This window comes from Sparus aurata, chromosome 7 (assembly GCF_900880675.1).
Source record: "Sparus aurata chromosome 7, fSpaAur1.1, whole genome shotgun sequence".
In the NCBI taxonomy this organism is placed as follows: Eukaryota; Metazoa; Chordata; class Actinopteri; order Spariformes; family Sparidae; genus Sparus; species Sparus aurata.
Genome location: NC_044193.1, coordinates 28,789,971 through 28,797,363, shown reverse-complemented (window position 1 = coordinate 28,797,363; position 7,393 = coordinate 28,789,971).

Sequence of the window (7,393 nt, the reverse complement as noted above, 5' to 3'; positions counted from 1 at the left end):
GGGATGCCGGAGCACAGCACATCAATTCATCTGAATTCAGTGCAGAGCAAACAGAAAGTCACACACCGAATGATCAACATAACATCCTGTTAATTTTCCATAATAAAACACCACAGCGTTGACGCCAGCACAAACATTTTAAAAAAAGAGACAAATACAAGTCCTTCTTCTAACCCTTTGGTTTGGAACACAAACCTTTTCATCTGTTTGTTGTTGTGTTTATAAAGAGAAGTGCGGTAGCGTGTGATTCTGTGATCATCACGGGAAATCCTCGGTCTCGCAACACTAACTGTCCGGCAGTACTGCACCGTGCTGCACTCAAGATGGAGCCGGTCTGGGTTGGCAGACGACGGCCCACAGAGCAAAACTGTAGCGGAGCCATTCCGCAATGTACATGCAACTAGTGTAACTCCAGGGTGAGGCAATTGCCTTGAAATTGGCCCTGAATTAAATACCCACAGGAAGGTTTTTGGTTGTCTTTTCACATTCACTTCTGGTTTGGTGGAAATAAATCCTTAATTCATTGAGTAAAATGTGAAAATATACCATCTCTACATACTGTTTCCACCCACTGCTGATGCATGCCTCTCCTGTCAACTCCTGCCTTGTCTTCTTGTCCCCAGCATCTTAGTCCTTGGAGTCCTAGAGCCACTGTCAATCACCTCCGTATCCCCTGTCATCAAAATGGCATCCGTCAGTCTCTGACGCTGTTTTCAGTCCCAGTCATTCCACTGAGCTCCACAGTTAACTAAGATAACGGCATGTACTTGCTGAAGCCAAACATAGAGGAAAGAGTATAGTCAGCAGCAGTTTACCGTTATACTGCCCCCGATTCTTTTAACCCTAAACCTAGCCCTATGTTTGTTTTTATGCCATTTCACAAAATAAGACATTTTTCTCCGACCTTTTGAACCTTTAAAAGCTGGATAGATTGTATAGTTGTAAGTTGGCACCTTTTGAGCATAACACAAGGCACATTTGCTAGCTTTTGCCATCAGCTGCCTATGGATGTATAGCCTTTTTTCAGGGCAATAGTTTAGTTAGCCTTTTACTTAATTTATTCAATGCATATTTGTATATGCACATTTTTCGGCATTGGTATACATAATTACATACATTTATCACTCATGGCACCTATTAATGAGTCCTCTTAGTATCAGGCATGAAATCATTGTCAAGGTTAACAGTCCAGATCACTTTGAATACATTTTTTTTGGCATAACTCAAGAACTTATAATTGCTAACTTGCTAATTATGGCAATAAATGATGAATTTATGAAATTTTATATGCAAAAGGTCAAAGGTCAAGAACAAAGAGATCATGACACTTTCTGTCCATTATCATATATAAATCCATAATAAAAAGGTACAATGTTCATCCTTGGTTGAATGCTGAATGGGTGACACCTATCTTGGGTGCCCACCATGAACCTGCGGTGATTGTAGCAATCTTCTGTGCTGCTGGGTGGAAAATGTGTGTAAAGCATCCACATTTTATGAATTGTAGCTTCTTTGCAGCCACATCTATATTTAACATATTGCACTCCACTTCAAGCTCAGTGATTTTGCTGCTTCATGTGATTGTTGTTCAACATGTCACAAAGCTCTCTATCAGTCATCTTTACTGTAGAAAAGTAGTTCCAATGTAGGACAACATGTTCCTGTCATATGGTTACTAGGTGGCAATTCTAGTCATAGCTAACGTAACAAAATGGGAGGAGGGAATAGTGGAGCATTTTTACAAGCTGTCATTGTCTGTCACTGTCAGACTGCTCATTCATCATCTGTCTATAGTTAAGAATCATAAATGTATAAAGAAAATGTGAAAGACAAATACACATAAAAGAGGCTGTTGACACAGGAAAATAAGTGATATATCACAGAATTGATTTAATTGATGGGGTAGGGTTAGCTAATGTTAGGCTAACTGAATGCTATCAAAAATATCGGCTAATCATGCATAGTTTTGAGACATTTCATGTTTCGTATCCTACTCAGTGTTGAGTGTTTTGTGTTGGTTCAGCAGGTTTTTTTTTGGTTCCAACAGCCAACAGTTGGCACTCTTACCGTGTAGGCAAACATTACGTAATGCATAGTCTCAGTGTGCAACCCATATGTTTTAGACATAACAGCTAGTCAAATGTTTGATGTATATCTCTCCATCCATCTACTGCATCAGAAAGTTAGATTTGTGTTACTCCAGTAGCCTTCCTTCTTGTCAAAACATTATTCTCCTTTTCAGTTTTGCAAACAGTTAGTTGTTGCAGATATTCAACTATGTGCTATTAAAATGAGCTTGGGACATGACATGCTATTAACAAGTTTAAGTCCTGGTGCAACAATACTTTTCCACTGCAAATGTAACACAACTGAGATGACACTGTTCTCAAATGTCTCCAATCGGCTGAACACACCCGAGTGGACCACGAAGGTGTGGCACTCACGACGTATGACTAAACTGATGTCGTTACCTGAGGCAAACAGCAAAAAATGTGACATTTAAAAACTGAAGGTTGCAGTGAAGTGTAAACCCAGATACAGAGAGGGATCAAATAACAGCATTACATTATACAAACACTGTCCTAATTGGTGCGAGAAAATAGCAGGTACTGCGCGTCAGAATGAACTGCTCGCCCTGATTTAATTACTCTGTCCTTTCTCAGCACTGCCTCTTGCCAAGTTTCAGTGGAGTAAACTCCCATCTTGAGGTCGGTTCTCACATAGTGAATGAGCTTGTGAACATTCCTCTACATGCGCCGACTAGAACGCCTGAAATGTCACCCGTCTTATCATGTGAGATCAAATATAATCCCGTACCAGATTTGTGGGTGCCACTGCCTTTATGAAATGCTGCTTTGAGCTAAATGATCGCCATTGTGAAGAATGTCAGTTTTTATGAAAAGGTTAGAAATTTAATAAGGTGAGGCCCTAGTGTCTGACACATCAATTATTGTTTTTGCAGTAGAGATCTGTTTCTCAAATAGGTACTGTGCATGACGAGGAAATGTGCACATAAATGTTTAAAAGCTTTTTTTACCTTAAACATAAATCATGGACATTTAAATCTTTAGTAATACAGCGCAGAAGTCAGAACAATCGTCAAAACGAATGACACACTTTAAGAATAGTAGCTATGAAACAGACCATCAGTGAGAAGGTTGGCTATTTCTATATAACTGTGATTAACAAATTCAAATAACTTTAGGTTTCTCAACAAAATATCTATTACTGAGTGACTGAATCTGCTAGCTGTAGGTTGCATGTGGGCTAACTCAGGTGTATGAGCAGCACTACAACAAAGTTTATTTCGTTTTTTTCCTTTCCCATATTGCAGTGACTAATCTTACATATCCAAAATTATAGAAACACGACCTCATCGCTATGCATCCTGCAAAACAAAAACTAAAAAACTAACAAAAATATGTTGCATTTTTCTTTCACTCTCTGCCAAAGCTAACGCACACCTAGCCAGATCAGGATCTTTGTGAGACAGGATGGTGGTGTGGTGCTCATACCAGTTTTGTCCACAGGGGGCGCCAGAATCAACAAAGAAATTAAAGTTCATTGTAGATGCTTTGAATATTAGTAGTAAATATTATCATGGACATTTGCATAATGTATTCCAATTGAAGTACTCAATTCAGACATTTTTTTATAAAAAAAAAAAGCCTAAAGATTATTGAAATTAATACTACAACTTTTTTTTAAAGAAAATCCAAATTATGAAATCAGAACCATAAAATGTCATTTTTGCATGAAAAATGACGTAAATAACTTTCAAAATTGATTTCCTGTCAGCCAGTTATTTGTATCTGCCATATTTGTCTAAACCATTTGGTCATTTAATCTATATGTTTTATGAACTTGTCATGTATTTAGTTTCCAGAGAAAACTTTATTAATTGTATTATTTATTATTTCCCTCTGGGTGGTGGGGGAGTAGAAGTATGAAGTGTCATGAGAAGAAGATACTCAGCTAAAGTATCTCCATTTTGTTCTTGTTCAGTTCAAGGCCTTCATTACATGTACTTCATGTTACATTCCAGCACAGGCTGTTGTTTTACTTCTTTGAATCTGAGCCAACAAGGTCGCCAAGCACTCCCCAGACCAAAAAACTGAATACTATGAACGAGTGTCATTAGTCCTATTTAGTTTCCCTCCCCCATGTCTGCAGTGTAATGGCAATAACAGCACGTGTTGCTCTTTATGCTATACACTAAATCAGCATCTCCAGAAATGATATTAGTTGGGTGCAGTGTCACACTCAGAAGCATAGAAGTGAACTGACCGGGCTGCTGTATTTGACGGGTTGGGAGTGAGAACGCGCTGAGATGGCCGCGGTGTTGCTTATGGATACGTGTTGAACAACCTTGTTGCTGTGGTGGTGGAAAGTAACGGTTGCTGATCATGTTTGATAGTTCCTCTCATTAATGCTCACAAGTATGCACTTTGTGGGTTCTTAAGGAAAAATTCCTTTGATTGTCGAAGTATCCTTGAGCAAGATACTGAACCCCAAAATTGCTCCTGATGTGCAGTTGGCTCCCTGTGTGGTGGCCTCTGCCATCAGTAAGGGTCCTGCGATGAGCTGGCGACTCATCCAGGGTGTCCTGGCCATCGCCCATCGAGTAACTGGATTTGGCCCCAGTAACCCCGCAACCCCCTTGAAAAAGGGACTATAAAGCGGTAACATCTCCACGACCCTGATGAAAAAAGCGGAAAGAAAACGGAACGGAAAGTACACACTTTTTCCTGAACCGCAATCAAGTGGGTTTTCTTGCCCACCACACATAAACCGCGCTTGAGTTGACGTGTGACCATTGTCAGAAAAACGACTGCGGATGCACCTGCAAACAAGTTAGCTGTAAACACTTGAAGATATGAACATATTTTCGGCGTTCTCCTCAAAACGTGTCCAACTAATGCACAGATTCGCAAACATGCATTACGCGGCGTATGTCCTGACACAAGCCGATGTTAAAAAGAAGAGAGAAGCAGTGGCATTTTCTCCTGGGTGTGACTCAGTTGTGCCAACACCTAAGACCACAGTTGTAAGGATGTGTTTCAACAGGCACCCACAGTTCCATGTCTGACAGAACGAGAATCATGGCTTCTGCTTTTGACTTCTGGTGTTCTTTTAGCTGCACGCTGACATTAACGCAGCAGAGATCCAAAGGGCAAAACACTTTTTCGAAACTCTCAAAATGCTGCACATGAGACAAAACACATTTAACAGGCAGTGAAACTTACCGAGCCGTACTGATGACGTTACACTACTAAAGTGAGTGCTGTGAGCGTTGGTGATAGCATACACAGTGCCCTCTAGCAACTACAAGCTGCAGGCCTGAACACATGAATAAGAGGATTGTGGAATCCAACCAATAACTTGTAACCCCCAGACTCGTTTCGCGGCGTTAGTTTCCAATTTGTTTTTTAAGATCACTCTATTTATCTGCTTCATACTCACCTTGTACCATAACAATTTATAGGAGCCTTTCAGCTGACTAGATTTCACTTAAAGAATTGGCTTTGAGTCATTTTCTCTGACAAAATGTGTGTTTTCCTTGACAGGAGCATTCAGTTTTAGACATTTCCACTGTATGAGCTCTACTCTGTATCTTATTCTGTTCAGAGAGCTGGCTGCCAATGAAAGCGGCTTCCTTGTAAGGGGTTATCAAGTATTTTGATCTCTTCATGTTATTACTATATCTAAAATTGCTTCTGTTGATAGTGTCATCGTTTTAAAAAGTGAAAAGAAGCCACCGCCCACCTACAAGAACAACAACACAACTGCCTCACTTGAAGTGAGTTGAGCTTTGCTTTTTTTTTTTTTCATGCCTTGAAGTTTTAGTGAAATATGGCTCACCCAAGATTCACCAAACCTGCTTGTATGCCCCTCTGCTACAGACCTTCAAAACACCTTTTAAGAATTCCGTCAACTCAACATTTTCCTGTTTACTGTCTGTTTTCCCTGCATATGTATCTGAGAGAATACGATGTGATGCAACTCATTTAGGGTATAAAAAAAAAAAATCCACTTTTATAATCATGTGCATCTTCCCTGTCAGTGATTGCATTACAGCATGTTTTTTTACCCACATGACAAAAGTCAATATTTTCTTTTAACTCGTGCATAAACAATAAGTTTGGTTAGATTAGCCCAGGTTTTAAAGGGTAACTCCACCGGTTTTCCGGGGTGTTTACGGGTCTTGGGCCGTCCAACTGCGTGTGCAAAAAAAAAGGTAGTGCAAAGCTTTTTGTGTGTCCACACGACGCCGCATGTCATCTGATAAACTGCCTCCACTCAGACATTTAGTTGCATTATGGGTAATGCAGGAAATTAATCAGGTTCCATGCAGCTTTCTCTGGAGCCACAAAAGGACTTTTTACTACTTTTAACATATACAGTAGTAATCCCCAAGACCTGCCAACACACTTTAATGTGTACAATTGGAGGAGTTACTCAGCTTTGGAGATTTCTGCTTCCGTCCTAATAGAATACAATAGAAGTGCTCACAATAGTTTTATAATACATATAATAAAACAGCGACATTTCTGGAGAGAAACAAGTGTTCTTGCATCACTGTTGTGTTGTCATGTGTTTTGTTTTGTATCCCAAATCAAGCTTATTTGGTTGAACTCTGCAATCATGATTATTTGGTCGGCAGCATTTATATTTTTTGTTATTTTGATGAATTTTCTGATCAGAGACTGGAAGCACTGTGAGAGTATGCAGAGTATGAATCTCCCCAGGAATAATCTCACACATCATCTAACGCTTTTAGCTTGGTGAATGTTTCAGCTTTATGACGGTGTAAAAAAAAAAATGTTCTCAAGGTCCGGACAAGCTGATTAGTGCCATTTTCTGATTGTTTTTTTACACTGTAAAACAAGTCCCCATCTGCTTCAGTTGTTAAGGAGAATGCTGCACTGCTGTCAAGAAATGTTTTGTGGACTACAAGTTTTCACCAGATTTTTCCACCAGAACAGGTGCGCGCAGACATTTTCAGCAGTTTGAGTTGTGGGTGAACTTTTCCCTTAAGAACAAACTCAGATGGTCTTTTCACGGGGCAGAATTTTACTGTGGTGTTGTCAGTTTTTTATTTTATTTTATTATTGTTTTTCTTTTAGTAAACGGTGCACAAGCACACCCATACAATGTGTTGACATGCATACATTCATATGCAGGGTCAATTTACAAAAAAACATCCAGGGAGATTTTTCTTATGTGCGTTTTAGTTGAGGTTTTCATAGGTTTCAGAGGTTTCTGTGAGTGTATAGGCCCCTAAACCGCCCTGCCACCCTTCCAATCAGCCAAACCTCTCACAGAGCCCCCAGCAAGATGAGTAGAACAAATTTTTGCAAAAATGTCTTTCCTCCCAGGCTTGGATGCCATT